General features: G+C 42.0%; 1 pseudogene; it reads left to right on the top strand.

Moving 5' to 3' along the window:
• The first annotated feature begins 1,659 nt into the window (after positions 1–1,659).
• Positions 1,660–2,677, top strand: LOC141074165 (zinc finger protein 592-like; annotated as a pseudogene).
• The last annotated feature ends 14,583 nt before the right edge of the window (positions 2,678–17,260 follow it).

Raw genomic sequence — 17,260 nt, 5'->3', positions numbered from 1 at the left:
GCAATGTGCAAGAGTGTCCACACTAAAATAAATAGCAATAAAAACTTCAATTTATCATCAAAGCAAAAAAAGTGAATAATTATAAATTAGAAATAAGGACCGCCACAAAGCATAATAATGATAGATAATAGTCATATAGTAAAAGCTCACACATGCGCAAGTAATATTATATATAAAGGAAAAAATATATATGAAAAAGGGACAGCAGCACCCTGTGAATGCCAAGACATATGATGTCAATGGAAATAACTTCCAAACGCTCTGTCCCTCAGCAAGATGTACTTACAAAAGCGAAGGTTCTTAGTGCATGATTTGGCCAATTCATGTGTGCCCATCAACCGCGGCAAGGTGACACTTCTCTGACGGGTCCTGTCTAAACCATTCCATATCCTACACTGTATATGCCACTTTCTGGTTAAAAAACCTACTATAATGGACAAACATGTCTCTCCTGGGCTGCAAGCCTACAATTTGAATGGGCAAGTAGAACTGGTTGAGAACATCTGCAGGTTAATGGGAGGAGTGCAAGTGTTAGAGCAGAGGGAGTCACAACCCCCAAAATAGCTATGCAAAAAAACCTGACCAGCACCTCCTAAGTGTGAATAGGTACAAGCTGCAGTGACTGCAAAACATATATGAAAAAGGCACAGCAGCACCCTGTGAATGCCAATGCATATGATGTCAATGGAAATAACAACTTCCAAATGCTCTGTCCCTCAGCAAGATGTATTTACAAAAGCGAAGGTTCTTAGCGCATGATTTGGCCAATTCATGTGTGCCCGTCAACTGTGGCAAGGTGCCTTTTTCACTATGATGAAGACATGAGCCATGCAAGGCACGTGCGTGAGGTTCCACGGCATAGAACCGACACCAGGTTTGCACCGTTATCACACACAGCCTTCCCTGGCTCCAGGTTCAGTAGAGAAAGCCACTGCTCTAACTTGGCATGGATAGATTTCCACAATTCTTGAGAATGTGACTGTGATCTCCAAGTCATATTAATTTGAACACTGCCTGATTACGTTGAGCCATGGATTCGAAACTAGTGGCTCTTGTGCACCAGGCGGCAGTTCTTCCCTCTGAGCTATTCAGCTCACTGGACATTTCCTTCCTAACCCAGATCCAAGTACCTGGGTCATTTCTGATTGTCTCCACCCTGAGTTCCTGATTGGCTCCACCCCAATTGAACACACAACTTAAACCTGACATTGTACTTCCTTCATTGCAAGATTATTGAGCTACCAGCCTTTAGGCAAGCTTCCTTTCATCTGCTGATCCTGTAAACTACATTGCTGCTCCTGTGTACTGACCCCTGGCTATTCCTGACCACACTCTCTGCCCTTGTGCAGCACACATGCATGTTCAGTAGCTCCCGGCTTCCGCTGTGATACAGATGAAGTTCCCTCATCCATTAGTAGGGCTTGTCCCCTTTCCCTTCAATATTTAGTCCCCTCCCCTTCCCCAGTCTTTTTCAGCCATGTTAGTTTCTACAGGTCCCAGCCTACTGATCTGGTCAATTCCCGATATGATTGTGTGGTTGCGGACATGGCTAGACCCCGGTGGCTGTAGCTGTGATCAGAATACACAGGGTGGGGTTTTAAGTGTGGCACCTACATTAAGTGGAGCCATGCATTAGCACTACCAGATACCATTTCAGTCATGGGGGACATGAAGACTCTAGACTTTGACAATCTTCTTGCTGCTTTTGATATTCCTGCTGCTTCAAGTTTGGATGCAAAGGAAGCTATCCAATCAACAAGTGATGAATAAGAAAACCATCTCAAACCATCAGGAATGTGTTGAAGAATCTGTCTGGCCCAGTCTGTTTCTGTCCCTGATGTTCCAGCAGTTAGCGTTATTGTGAAAAACAGCAGCCAACAGGAGTCATTTGAGGCATCTGAAAAGATTGAAAATATCAATGGTCCAACTCTACTGCTGAACATTTTTTGGGGGCCCTGAAGGGGGCCCTGATCCCCATGTTGTTGGACAAGGCTATGGAAAATTTCAACCAGGATTCATCAACGGGGACAACTCATGGAGCTACACAGAAAAAATAGAATTGCACAATGCAGAACCTTTGCCAACTTTTACCCAGTTTAGCCCTATTTCTAGCCCTGAGCCAGAAGATTCAAAAGATATTGTTCTTAACAAGCAGAAGGTAGCAGAGTGTCCATACTTTCCACAGCCTTCCAAAAACAATCCTGAAAATGAATTCCTGGTCGATGCTCTTAGAAAGCCCACAAAACCAGAACTGGGTATGTTTGATGAATATTGTAAAATAGAGCAGAAATCTGACTGCATGGAAGCAGAAAAGGCAAGATCTGAGCAAACCCGAGGTATTGGCAAAGCAAGCAGCTTGCTTGGTTCGTCTATGCTTTTTAGAGATGCTCAGGACAGCAGCAATTCTCAGGATAAAGTATTTTCTGGTACAGGGAACTCTTTCGGCAATGTAGCAGGTACAACCACTCTGTCTTCATCTGTGCCACCTAGGCAGTGGATTAAACCTGCTCATTCTAAATTATCATCTTGTGTAGCTGCTTTGTTGCCCTTTCAGGCTAAAAAAGTTGTGGTGGTCCCTAAGGAGGAATCTTTAAATCCTTCTAAAGATGATGATCTTTCTTTTAAGGAGGAATTTGAGATGCAGACCCACCAAATATATGTCCCAGAATCTACTTGACTTGATGTCCTCAAACTTATCCATGATTCTAAACTTGTAGCGCACACTAGAGTCATGAAAACGCAAGAACTACAGTTTTGTTCTTTTTAATGGCCTTATTTTAGGAATGATGTAATAAAATAAGTTTCCTCCTGTTTAACATGTGTTTAACATGTACACAGAGCAAAATGCCACAATCTTCTTCTCTAGTACTCCTTCAACTTCTCCCAGTTCCATTTAGGCCTTGAAGATCAATTTCAATTAATTTTATCATGGACCGACCTCCATCTAAAGAAATGACTGTTATCCTTGTTTTGCTAGGTCGGCTCACAAAGATGGCCCATTTTATTCAAACTAAAGGGATTCCTACCACTGAACAAGCCACAGAATAAAAAGTCAAACAGATATTTAGGCTGCATGGAATCCCTGACAGTGTAATTTCTGATAGAGGTGTTCAGTTTACATCAAGATTTTGGAAAAGCTTCTTTATAGCTTTAGGAGTTACTGTCAATTTGTCTACTGCCCTCCACCCACAATCCAATGGCCAGACTGAAAGAACAAAACAAACTGTAAAACAATACCTGCGCTGCTTTATTTCTTACCTCCAGGATGACTGGGTGGACTATGTATCAACAGCAGAATTTGCCTATAATAACTCCAAACACAGTTTTACATCCCAAAGTCTATTTTTTACTACCTTTGGCTTGCATCCAGGATTTATTTTTAATCTTTCATTTAATCCTTCTGTTCCTGCTGTTACAAATTGACTTACAGAGTTGCAGAGAGTTCAGAAGGAACTGAGAAGTTAAGTTAAGGCCCAAGAAGATAATAAAGAAGCAGCAGATAAACATATCAAAGCCCAGAGGAGGACTGCCGGTCTCGAATGCCTAGTACTACAGGCCACACATATGAAGGAGACTCAACCAGGAGTCTACACATTTCCAAAAATGTATTGGCAGGCACCAACAAAGTGACATCAATTTTACCACAGTAGAAATAGTATAATAGGGACCAACAAATCTTCCACTACAGCCAGCCCAGCAGATGGACACTCAACCAGTATTGTTCACATTTCTAAAAATTAGTGTCAGACACCAGCAAAGTGGCATCAATTTCATCACAGCAGAAATAGTATAATAGGGACTGACACATCGTCCACTACACCCAATTTAGCAGATGGACACCCAAACAGGAATGCTAACATTTCCAAAAATTAGTGGCAAACACCAACAAAGTGGCATCAATTTAACCACAGTAGAAACAGCATAATAGCGACTAACAGTTCTTCCACTTCACCCAACTCAGCAGATGGACAGTTGGACACCCAACCAGGAGTGCTCATATTTCAAACAACTAGTGGCAAACACCACCATAGTGGCATCAATTTCGCCAGAGTTAAAATAGTATAATGGGGAGCAACATCTATTCCACTACAGCCAACCCAGCAGATGTACACACAACCAAGAGTGCACACATTTCTAAAAATTTGTTGGAGACATCAGCAAAGCGGTATCAATTTGAAAAGAGTAGAAATAGTATAATAGGGACTGACGTATCTTCCACTACAGCTAACCCAGCAGATAGACACCCAACCAAGAGTGTACACATTTCCAAAAATTAGTGGCAGACATGAGTAAAGTGGCATCAGTTTCACCACCTACCCCATCTAGACCTCAAACACCGAACCTAATCCCCCTTCCATCACGACCTCACTTTTTCCCAGTCGTGGTGCTCACATAGTGTGCTATGAGCACAGTATTAGCGACTAAAAATTAGTTTTTTAATCTGCACCACCTCTGCACAGCTTAATTTAGTGGCACTAAATGAAAAGGTGAAATATGGCGTGCTGAATCGAGTTAGTCACAGAAGACAACTATTCTGTTTGCATGAGGCCTGTATGACAAAGAATATGTGCTCCAAACAATTTAAAACTGAGATCTCCCCTACTGTATGACTTTAGTAACAGAAGAATTTTTGTGGGGCCTGTTGATAAGGCCTGTATAAGATTGAGTGGATGCTCCAAACAATTTAAAAGTGACATGTGCCCTATTGTATGATGGTATTAACAGAAGAATTTTGGGGGGCTGGAATGGGAATGTACAATAGGATCAATAACAGGGTGGCTATGCAAAGGACAAGATCCAGGATCCAACCTACAACTATTACTCATCTACCCAACACCAATTATCAGAGGGCGTTTGATGCTCATCAGAAGATAGGTGTAACAGATGCGTGTCTCAAGCTAGGTATAAAAGATGACTGTGAGAAATTGGAATGCAAAGAAGCACATAATCTAGAAGATAGCCTCCAAGCAATTTAAAACTGACATGTGCCCTACTGTATGACATTAGTAACAGAAGAATTTTTTTTGTGCCTGTCGATATGGCTTGTATAAGATTGAGTGGATGCTCCAAACAATTTAAAGGTCACATGTCCCCTACTGTATGACCTTAGTAACTGAAAATTTTGGGGGGACCTGTCGATAAGGTCTGTATAAGATTGAGTAAATGTTCCAAAAAATGTAAAAGTGACATGTCCCCTACTGTATGATGTTAGTAACAGAAAAATATTTTGGGGCCTGTTGATAAGGCCTGTATAAGATTAAATAGATCTTCCAAACAATTTCAAAGTCACATGTCCCCTAATGTATGACATTAGTAACATAAGAATTTTTTTGGGCCTGTCGATAAGGTCTGTATAAGATTGAGTGGATGCTCAAAACAGTTTAAAAGTGACATGGCTCCTGCTGTATGACATTAGTAACAGAAGAATTTTTTGGGGGGCATGTCGATAAGGCCTGTATAAGATTGAGTGGATGCTCAAAACAGTTTAAAAGTAACATGTCCCCTACTGTATGACGTTAGTAATAGAAGAATTTTGGGGGGCAGTAATGGGAACTTACAACAGGATCAATGACTTGGCTGCTATGGGAAGTACAAGATCCATGATCCATCCTACAACTATTATTCATCTATCCAACACTAATTACCAGAGAGTGTTTGATGTTCATCAGAAGATAGGTGTAACAGATGCGCATCTCTAGCTCGGTATAAAAGATGACCGTGAGAAATTGGATGCCAAAGATGCACATAATCTAGAAGATAGGCTGAAAACAATTTCAAAATCAAATCTCGGCTTCTCTATCACGTTTGTAAAAAAAAAATAATATAAATTCATTTTAATGTGCAACAGCTCTACACACAGAGCAATTTCAACGCCACTAAATGAAAAGATTGAATATAGTGGGCTGTATCAAGTTTATCAACAACAAAAAATATTTTAATGTGCTTGAGGTCTGCAGACAGGTTCATATCACCGCCACAACATGACAATGTGGGATATGGCGGGCTGTATCACATTCAGCAACAGAAAAGAATTTGAATTTTTTTAGTGCGTGTTAGGTCTGCAGACAGGTTCAGATCACCGCCACAACAAGACAATGTGGGATATGGCAGGCTGTATCACATTCAGCAACAGAAAAAGTTAGAATTTTTTTTCAATGCGCGTTAGGTCTGCAGACAGGTTCATATCACCGCCTCAACATGACAACATGGGATACGGCAGGCTGTTTCACATTTAGTAACAGAAAAATTATACTTTTTTTAATGTGCCTTAGGTCTGCAGACAGTATCATATCACCACAGCACTAAACAACAAAGTGTGATTCAGCTGGCTGCTTCACATTTAGCTTTTGAAAAAAATATTATTTAGAATGCTGCACTTGTGCATGGAGCACAATAGAAGCAGTGAACAACACACTTGTAGGACAGGTGCCCTGATGGCTTTGTCTGTCGACCTCAGTAATGGCCCCCCCCAAAAAAAAGTCAGGACGGTAAATTTTACAGCCACACTGGACACTACATATCTAGCTACACTATCTGGCTGATATACAACCACCTATCTAACTAGCTAAAATGTGGGATACAGCAGGCTTTTTCACATTTAGGTAGTGAAGGAATATTATTTAGAATGCTAGACTTGTGCATGGAGCACAATAGAAGCGGTGCACAACACACTTGTAGGGCATGTGCCCTGCTGGCTTTGTCTGTGAACCTCAGTAATGCCCCCCACAAAAAAAAAATCCAGAAGGTAAATTTTTACAGCCACACTGGACACTATCTAGCTACACTATCTGACTGATATACAACAGCCTAACTAACTAGCTAAAATCTTGCTGTTAACAGTGGCAACGTCAGGAGCAGCCTCTCTGCGCTGTTATGTCAAAATGGTGCTAAAACAAGATGTCTGCTATTTATATGGAGAGGGACATGTGATTTCAGCAGCCAATGACACAAGCCATTGTGTCAGGACATTGTAGGTGTTTCCTGCGCCCTGATTGGATAGCCGCCATGTGCATACATAAAGTTAGGAAAAAATGACTGCTGTAATGTGCTTACAAGAACGCCACGCCTCTATGCCCCTTCCCTCATCAAACACATGCTAAGTGCTCATGATACACCGCCATTATTGTTGCTAAAGTGCTGAAAATATGTTTGTGGAAATGCAATTATTTTCCCACACTTTTACAGAATGTTACCGATTTTTACAGATTTTGTAAAATTTTGCTCGAGTTTCCGATCCCGAATCCGAATGTGTCATATTTGTGCTGAATTTATGTTTGGCGATCATTTTCCGAACAAATTTGCTCATCACTACTCTCTTCTGTAGAGTGTAAGCTCTTATGGTCAGCAGGGTCATTTCTCCTGCAGAGTGTAAGCTCTTATGGTCAGCAGGGTCCTCTTTCACTCTTTTGTCTCTCCCCAAGTATATTTTCCAAGTAACTACAAGCTTTCCAGTATTGAAATTTGGTCAAATTCGGAAAATTTGAATTTCAAAAGATACACTCATCTCAAGTCAAGGCCAACCTTTTATAGGTCTACTCTTACCATTAGCCAAATAGCAGACACATAGATTTCTCTTACAGTATGCAAGTCCTTGTTAAGATAATTTCTTATAATAGTAAACAATAAAAGGTTTCCATTCCTTGACTATTAACCTGGGGGAACTGAAACACCGATTATATAAAGAAATGAATTCAATTATAAAAGCTTTTAAAAAATCCATTTAAAAGAATTCACCTTGTAAGGCAGGCTTTTTAGTTTGTTAATCTAATTTAAGAAATCCACCTACGCAGGCCTTAAGTTTTGCTTATTCTCGGGGATACATACGGAATATGCCGAAGAACAGTAAGCTGCGACGTATTTACCCCCAACAGTAAGACATGCCATGGAAATTCTCATTAGGTTTGGGAATGTATTCTGTTAATTACATTGTTGATTTAGTCAAGAAAGATGAAACCCTCAGAGGTGAGTATTTTCTCATCTATAAGACAACAAGACCATTGATTATTTCCAACCTCATTCTTCAAGAGGATAATGATCCTAAACATGCAACTAACACCATATTGAACTATTTGCACTTACAGGAAAATCAAAGTGCTCAGTTATTGGCTTCAGGAAGGTTGAAATCACCAGATGTTTGTGAGAAACCAAAGTCTACTGAAGATCTATATTAAGTTCTCCGTAATGTACAGTATGGAATGACCTTTTGGCTGATTTGAAAGCAAAGCCACACAATAATTAGATAGTTAAAACATATCTGATGGTGGCTTCACTAAAGTTTTAATTTATTTCATGTAATTTTCTTACAATGCTTGAGCGTTTATTTTCGTATATGATAAAAATGAGTATTTGGCCCTAACATTAAAGGTGAAATCTTTTGCTACATTTACTCCAATATCACCTGCAAAGGAATTGCAGTGAGAATTTTGAGGTGCGGAACTGTATTTAGACATGATAAAAGCAAGACAAACCACATTATCCTTGTTATCTTTTTATCCTATGAGGAATTTTATGTTTAGAACATCTAGTCACTAGTAGCAATCATTTGAGATCTTTTAAGATTAATGGTTTCTCAACTGCCTGAAACCATTGCGGCAGCAGACTGAAGATCATTCTCATGACCAAAAGTTGCCAAATCTCAATTTCGCAAGTTTCTGGGATTTGAGTTTAATATATGATTAGAAACTTAAATAAAAAGATATAAAGAAGTATTGTGCTTAGTCATTTTACAAAAACACATTGCATTTTCATTCTGTATGCTGAGTGGGAATTTTTCCAAAAAAAGTTTTATTTTATAAATGTTAATCCACCATCAGAATAAAAACAGCAACATATGGATCATGCAGCTGTAAACGGGAGAAAGTCTTGTTTGATTTTTACAAGCATGGATATGATAAGAATACTTCTGCAATATGTTTTATAACGTGAATCATTCCACTGCCAAATGGATGAGATTAAATATAAGACTTTATTTAAGAAAAGTATTCACATCATATTTATCTAATGGGGCTATAATTACTAATCTTTATTACTATGCATTATTATGATATTAAAGTTTTATGATCATTTTCTAACTTCTTAAAAATAGCAACATTTCACCAAATTATATCTTTACTATCTTATTACACTGCTACAACTTTCTTTCTTGATGGGCCACCATGTACTATACTCCAAACCACTTGAATACAATGCCGGATGCAAAAATATTGGCGGCAAGAGGGACTATATTAGTCAGTGCATGTAAGTTTAAAGGCATAAAAAAATTTGCAAGTAGTTTGTGAACAAAAATGTTGCAACTTTTCTAAAAAAAAAAATGTCGCAAAGACCTGAGATTAAAGAGGCAAAGCCAATGGAAGCACAAAAATTTACCAAAATTTTAAATAAAAAAGTTGACGTGTGATATCTGGCATAGATTTCATATTTTTGCACATGCCAGACGCACCAGATTTAGAAAATATATAGTACGTAGGTTATACATTTCTGGTGGCAGTAAACACACTCAGCTATATTTATGTATCATCACTCCTTGTTTTAAAGAGATCGTGTAGGATTCAAAACCTATGGGTAATTTTCTACCAAAACAGCACCAATCCCTCGAACACAGCTATGTTTTTCCAAAAACCTGTTCAACTCCTATAATATAATTGAGTCTCGCTTGTCATAATTAAACATTGCCAAGATCTGTGAAAATATAGAAATAAAAATAAAATGTAGTAGCTCCTATATAAAAAAATTGTAATATTTTACTATTTTCCTTATTTTTTAATTGTCTCCATTTCCTAACAGTTTACACTTTTTTTTTTTTACAAAGTCCTGAGTTTTGCAAAAGTTTTTCTTTCAAACTGCTAACTCAATAATAAGAGTATAATTTATGGAAGGTTCATCACAACTAACCTCTGGCAGATCTACCCCATGGCAGAATGTTCCTGGAACAGGTGCAGATTCTTGTCGTAGCGAAGACCCTGAACTGATTTAGCCCATTATTATTATAATGAGCCAAAGGCAGATGTTTAAATTTGGGGAAGTGCCAGAATTGGAGGTTTCGATGGAACATCAAGCCTCTTCCTTCATGCTTTGTGGTGCATCTGGGTCAGCTGCCATTTATATTAACAGCTTTGCTTTTCCCAGAATACTTTGTCAGCAATATCACCCATCAATCGCAGTCACATTGACAAACTAAAAGTTTGCTAAAGAAAGAGGTTAAAGTGAAAACTTTTAGAAAGTGCAATACAGGCAAGACATGAATCCATGGGAAAAAAGTGTAGTTTTTAATGGCAGTATCCAGGTAGATATTTTTGACTCTATTTCTAATTTCATTCTTCCTGGTAAGACTTTGCAGATTAATTGAAACATTGTTTCCAGAGTTTTTTTTAGCAACTCCTCTATAATCCGTAAATACGCAGCGAAATATATGACAGATTGTTGTGACTGAATGGACGCTCTGGGTGGATTTACCTTTAGGCAACATACTGTATGTCTGCAAATAAAGTAACTGGTTTGGTTTTTATCTACGTCATGAGGACAAGGTTCGTTAAAGTGTTGACATTGACTTTTAGGATTGCTATTACAATTATACTCAGTTTTCAGACACTATAGTTGTACCTGTTTTTAATTAGTGCTGCTTTCTAGAGATGAGCGACTTTGCCTTTTTTAGGGTCGAGTCGGGTTTCATGAAACCCGACTTTCTCAAAAGTCGAGTCAAACGAAATCGGCCGACTATAGGAAAAAGTCAGGGTCCGACTGAAACACGAAGCAATGCAAGTCAATGGGGAAGCAAAGTCGTCAGGGAGTGGAGGACAGTAAACACACCTACAGTTCCCATTTCAATGCCAACAACATCAATTCTTATTACTTAAGCTTGGCAACCTTAATTTACTTTATAATAATAGTTATGCATTGAAAACTGGGGGTTATTTTGCTAAAGTCGTGGGGGGGTAGGGCTGGTTCCAGGTTTTCGTGTGCCCCGGGCCAAAGAGTGTCAATGGGCCCCTTTAACACATAACACAATTCATGATGCTCCGATACGGCACAGAAATATAGGTATAGTACAATGACAAATACTTCACTTCTTACATGACATGACTGATATCTATTTTAAATTCCACAATAGCTAAAAAAATGGACAGTATATTACTCCGTACAGTATTATGGCCACCACATAGTGCGCCATACAGAGTAATGAGGCCCATATATTTCTCCATACAGAATAATTGGTCCCATATTATGTTCCATACAGTATATGATGAGCTCCTCATTATGCTACAGTATATGTTGGTCCCCATGGATGATGCTCCACTGTTTTATGTACTGTAATAATGCTCCATATATAATGGGCCCCATTTCTAATGCTCCAGTGTATAATGGGCCATATAGATGCTGCTCCAGTGTTTGATCTGCCCCATTTAGAATTTTCCAGTATATGATGGACCCCATGGATGATGCTCCAGTGTCTTATGGGCCCAAATAATGCTCCTTATATAATGGGCCCCATTTATAATGCTCCAGTGTATAATGGGCCCCGTAAATGCTGCTGCAGTGTCTGATGTCCCCCATTTGGAATGCTCCAGTATATGATGGGCCTCATGGATGATGCATCAGTGTATGATGGGCCCAAATAAGGCTCCATATATAATCTGCCCTGTTTAGAATGCTTCAGTATATCATGGGCCCCATGGATGATGCTCCAGTGTATGATGGGCCCCATATCTCATTCTCCAATGTATAGTGCTCCCCAAAAATTGATCCCAACCTTTAAAAAAATTAAATACCTCTCTTCGCTGGGCACTGCTCTACTCTGGACTCCTCAGCGTCAACATCTTCCAGCTCTCTGCACTTGGACTGTTTAGGCAGAGGGCATACAGATGTGATGTCATCACGCTCTCTGACCTGAATGTCACTGTCATGAAATGCGGAAGACGTCACGGCAGTGGAGCAGGGAGAGGTAAATATTGCAATTGCTGTGGCCCTGAGCAAGCAGGGGGGACCCACTTGTGGGCTACGGCACTGGCACAGGGCCCCTCATAGCACACCGGTGTGACTGACGGTGAGTGGGCCCTCCCACCGGCAGAGACACTTTTGCATACTATGAGGGGCCCTGTGCCAGTGCCGTTGCCCACGAGTATGCCCCCCCATATGCTCAGGGAACCGGCACTTTCATCAGCACCTTCCTCTGTGTTACTGTGTAAGGTGCTATAGTATGCGGGAAGGGGCACCTGCGTTTCATCAGAGTCAGATTCTAGCTCTGTAGAGTGCGAGGGGAATGTAGTGCTGTTGGTGAATGTACCAGCAGAATCATCTAGCAGTGGCTGTGCATCAGTGCACTCCATCTCTGATTCATGTTGGACTGGGGAATTCAGGCTTTCACTTGATAACCCAGGCATGGTATGTGAAAACCGCTCCATGGAGTAATCTGAAGTGTGGCCTGCAACATCCTTCACTTTTGGTGGGGGTGAAGGACACAAGGAAAGGGGTTGTTCCTGACCAGAAGCCTGCACTGACGACTCAGTGCTTGCATTTGTTGCAACTTCAGAAGAGGAGGCGATAGAGCTGGAGGCTGTTTCAGCAATGTAAGCCAAAACCAGTTCCTGATGCTCCAGCTTTAAAAGCGTTTTACCTACTCCGAGAAAAGGTAGCCTTCCAGGCCTTCAGGAACAAGACCATGCCGCAGTCTCAACCCCTCCTGCTTTACCTGGTATGGTACTTTTGGCACTACAAGCAGATGCTCCACCACCACCATCAGTATCAGCTAGGCACCCACACCCACGTCCGCAGCCTCTTACACCATACTTCCTAATTTTTGTGAAAATGGACCCAAAATACCAGGAGATATATGGTACTGTATCAGAAGCGTACAGCTTTATGCAGTGTAGGGTCATTGTAAATCTCCGTATATATTTCCGTAGTCCCCCTCAGACAGTCACCCAGTAAGGATTTGACCGTAAGACAACATGTCTAACAAAGATACTGTATCACAAGATAGGAGGTGTATAGAGTATAGGGTAAAATGTTTTTCTCCGTATATATTGAATGAGTAAAGCACACACGCTCACTGAGTATGGATTATACCGTAAGAAAAAATTTAGAACTAAAGTACTGTTTCATCAAATACCAGGTGCATATAGTGTATGTATTTCTCCTTGATACCATACGATACAGGGTAGTGTGTGAGGAGCGTACAGCTCTATATGGTGTGTGAAATAATGAACGTTCATTCACTGCAGGAAAACAGAATAAAAGTAGGAGTGCTGTGTAAAAGCAGTCTGCACAGCTGTGTCCACACAGCATTACTTCTATAAGGCAGGCCAATAATCAGCGCTGCTGCACACAAGAAAATCATCCCTGTCACTGGCAGGCAGCCTAATAACTAGCGCTGCTGCACACAAGAAAATCCTCCCCTGTCACTGCTCTCTAACAGAACACAACAATTGTGTTCAGCGCAAGCACATAGCAACTTCTGTTTACAGGCCTAAGTGTCTCCCAAATCATAAACAGCGTCAGCAACCTCTCCCAACTGTAAAGATGAGCAGGAGAAAAATGGCGGTCAGCGGGGATGGCTTTTATACACACTCCGTATATACAGGTGTTGGAAAAAATAATGCAACCAAACACCTAACGTGTTGTCATCATTATCTTCAAACATGTTCTAAACATGCAAACCATGACATATGTTAATGTTTTGTAGTTGATTATTTGTGTCATGTGATATGTGTATGTAAACTAACTGTTTGTTTTGCATAATTCTAAGAACATTGAGGAAAACCTGCTACCAATGGCAGACCTCTCTGATTTTCAAAGAGCCCAAATTGTTGATGCTGGTATGGCAGGCGCTAGTGTAACAGAAAGTGACCGTATGCTTGGCGTGTCAAGTGGTACTGTCTCCAAAGTAATGACTGCGTTTGAAAGAGAAGGAAAAACGTCCACAGCAAAGCACAGGTCCGGCCGAAAGTCGAAGTTGACTGAGAGAGTTACTGTCGGACTGTAAAGCAAATTTGGAAAGAGGATCGCAAGACTACTGCTCAGAAAATCAATGCAGAGCTCAATGAACACCTACAGAACACAGTTTCCACGAAAAAAGTTTGTCGCGAGCTGCACAAATATGGATTCCATGGAAGAGCTGGAATTGTAAAAACGCTTCTCTCAATGACAAATGTTTCCATGCATTTAGAATGGTGTAGAAATCTCCAGAATAGGTTTGTCGAGCTGTGAAAACATTTTATATTCTCAGACGAATCATCGTTTACCGTATTTCCAACCTCCAGCCGAGTGTACGTATGGAGACAGCCTAAAAAAGCATTCCATCCAGACTGCCTTTTCCCACCCGTAAAACATGGCAGATGTTCTGTGATGATCTGGGGTGCTATATGGGCTTTTATAGCGTGGATCCAGGATGCTAGCCAACCAGTAGTCGTCATCGTTCATCATTTTGGCAATGCGGGGGTCCCTTTCTAGGATCTGCAAGGCATAATCTGACATGTGGGCCAATGTTCCAGGTGTCAATGATGCACTGCAAGTGCTGGGTGGAGGAGCACTTTCTGGCAAATCCACATCCCTCCAGTCACGCACAAACCCTGCACCTGACCTTGCCACGCCAACATTTTCTCTTGCCCCACGAGAAGCATCCTCCCCTAAATAATCATCCCCATCATCATCCTCCTCCTCCTCTTCCTCTTCTTCCTCCACCTCGTCCAGGAGAGGTCCCGGAGCAGACAATGGATGACTGTCATCAAGCCTTCCCTCCTCCTCTTCCTCATCCTTCTTGGCTGCAGACGCCTGCTCCTTAATGTTCGTCAAAGTTTGCATGAGCAGACACATAAGTGGGATGCTCATGCTTATGATGGCGTCGTCTGCGCTTACCAGTTGTGTGCATTCCTCAAAACACTGAAGGACTTTACAGAGGTCTTTCAGCTTCGACCATTGCACACCCGACAACTCCATGTCTGCCCTCAAAGTGCCTGGCCATGTATCCTCCCACAAATGCATTACAGCCCGCCTCTGTTCGCACATCCTCTCAACCATGTGCAGGGTGGAGTTCCACCTTGTTGCAACGTCGATAATTAGGTGGTGCTTGGGAAGTTGGAGCAATCGCTGCAGCTTCTGCATACGACTGGAGCATACGGGCGACCGGCGGATGTGCGAGCACAGTCTTCGGACCTTCTGGAGCAGGCCTGTTAACTCTGGATAATTATTGAGGAAGCACTGCACCACCAAGTTCAAGGTGTGAGCCAGGCAAGGTATGTGTCGGAGTTTTGAATGGGCTATGGCTGCCACAAAATTCCGGCCGCTATCACTAACTACCTTGCCTGCCTCAAGTTGTAGACTGCCCAGCCTTGACTCAGTTTGTCGCTGCAAGTAGTCGGCCAGTACCTCCACAGTGTGTCTGTTGTCACCCAAACACATCATCTTCAACACAGCCTGCTGACGCTTACCACTAGCTGTTCGATAGTGGGACACCTCGTGTGCAACACTGGCAGCTGAGGATGGAGTGCTCGTGCGACTGCGCTCTGTGGACGAGCTTTTGCTTCTGTAGGAGGAGGAGGAGGGTCAAACACCTACAGCCAACTGTTTCCTATACCATGGGCTAAGCAGCACTGTCCCACCGCCGCTGTCCCCTGTGGACCCTGCATCCACCACATTAACCCAGTGTGCAGTGATGGACACATAACGGCCCTGGCCATGCCTACTGACCCATGCATCTGTTGTGAGGTGCACCTTTCCACTCACTGATTGCTTGAGTGCATGGACAATGCGGTCTTTCACATGAAGGTGGAGGGCTGGCTTTGCGAGAAAAGAAGTGACGACTGGGTAGGTCATAGCGTGGGACAGTGTAGGCCATGACGTCTCAGAATGCTTCGCTTTCAACCAAATAGAAGGGCATCATCTCTAATGCTATCAGTTTGGCAATGTAGCCATTCAAAGCCAGTGTACGCGGGTGAGATGATGAGTACTTTCTTGTTCTACTCAGAGTGTCTGGTAGGGTGAGCTGGTCTTGAGAGCTGCATAAGAGGGAACTAGCGGTGGACATTAAGGAGTGAGAGGGGGTTGGTGATGGTGATGGTGGTGTTGGTGATGGCCTTGATTCAGTCTTTTTTTCAAAAAACATTGTGATTCCCTGACTGCTTTGACCTTGCGACGACACCTCAACATTTCTTGCTGGTGGTGTGCTTATCGGTGGCTTTTCATTGGGGGAAGCAATGTAGCGTTGCTGACTAGCTTCAGTCGGAGCAGTTGCACATGTGTTACCTGAGGTTTTGTAGTCCGTCCACGCTTGCAAGTGCATGGTGGTTAAATGTCTAAGCATGCAACTGGTGTTTAAATTTCAGAGATTTTTACCTCGGCTAAAGGTCCTTCCGCACTTTTTACAGATAACCTTTGCCTCATCAATAGGACTTTGGTAAAAAAAAGTGCCACACCGCACTCTTCCTACTATGGGATAAATTTTCAGGGCTTGAACGGTGTGCAAATTTGACCATCTGGCCAAGCTGTCCTGCAACTCTTTTTGATTTTTTAACAAGTTTTGGTACAGCTACGGACCTGCCAGATAACCGCTGCTGCGATGTCGATGCCTGCTGCGGATCCTTCTCCTCTTCTGAGCTATTGCCAGCAGCACCCTCTTCCCCCAATGGATGCCAATCCGGGTCAACAACTGGGTCATCCATCACCTCCTCTTCAATGTCATCTGCAACTTCCTCTGTGTCACAGTGTAAGGTGGTATAGTACATGGGAAGGGGCACCTGAGTTTCATCAGGGTCTGATTCTGGCTCACTATACTGCAAGGCAAATGTATTGCTCTGGGTCAATGTACCAGCAGAATCATCTAGCAGTGGCTGTGCATCAGTTCACTCCATGTCAGATTCATTTTGGACTGGGGAATTCAGGATTTGACTTGATAACCCAGGCATGGTATGTGAAAAGAGCTCCATTGAGTAATCTGAAGTGTAGCCTGCCGCATCCTTCACTTTTGGTGTGGGTGAAGGGCACAAGGAAAGGTGTTGTTCCTGACCAGAAGCCTGCACTGACGACTCAGTGCTTGCAGTTTTTGAATCTTCAGAAGAGGAGGCAATAGAGCTGGAGGCTGTTTCGGCAATGTAAGCCAAAACCTGTTCCTGATGCTCCGCCTTTAAAAGCGGTTTACCTACTCCCAGAAAAGGGAACCTTAAAGGCCTTCTTGTGCCAGACAATGATGCAGGCTCAACACCTCCTGCCTCAGCTGCTATTGTGCTTTTGACATAACCAGCAGATGCCCCACCACCACCATCAGTACCAG

The sequence above is a fragment of the Dendrobates tinctorius genome, unplaced genomic scaffold (genome assembly GCF_039654945.1).
Source record: "Dendrobates tinctorius isolate UK_male_01 unplaced genomic scaffold, ASM3965494v1 ptg000326l, whole genome shotgun sequence".
NCBI classification, from domain to species: domain Eukaryota; kingdom Metazoa; phylum Chordata; class Amphibia; order Anura; family Dendrobatidae; genus Dendrobates; species Dendrobates tinctorius.
Note: the sequence above shows the minus strand (reverse complement) of the source record. Positions and strands in the feature narration are given on the sequence as shown.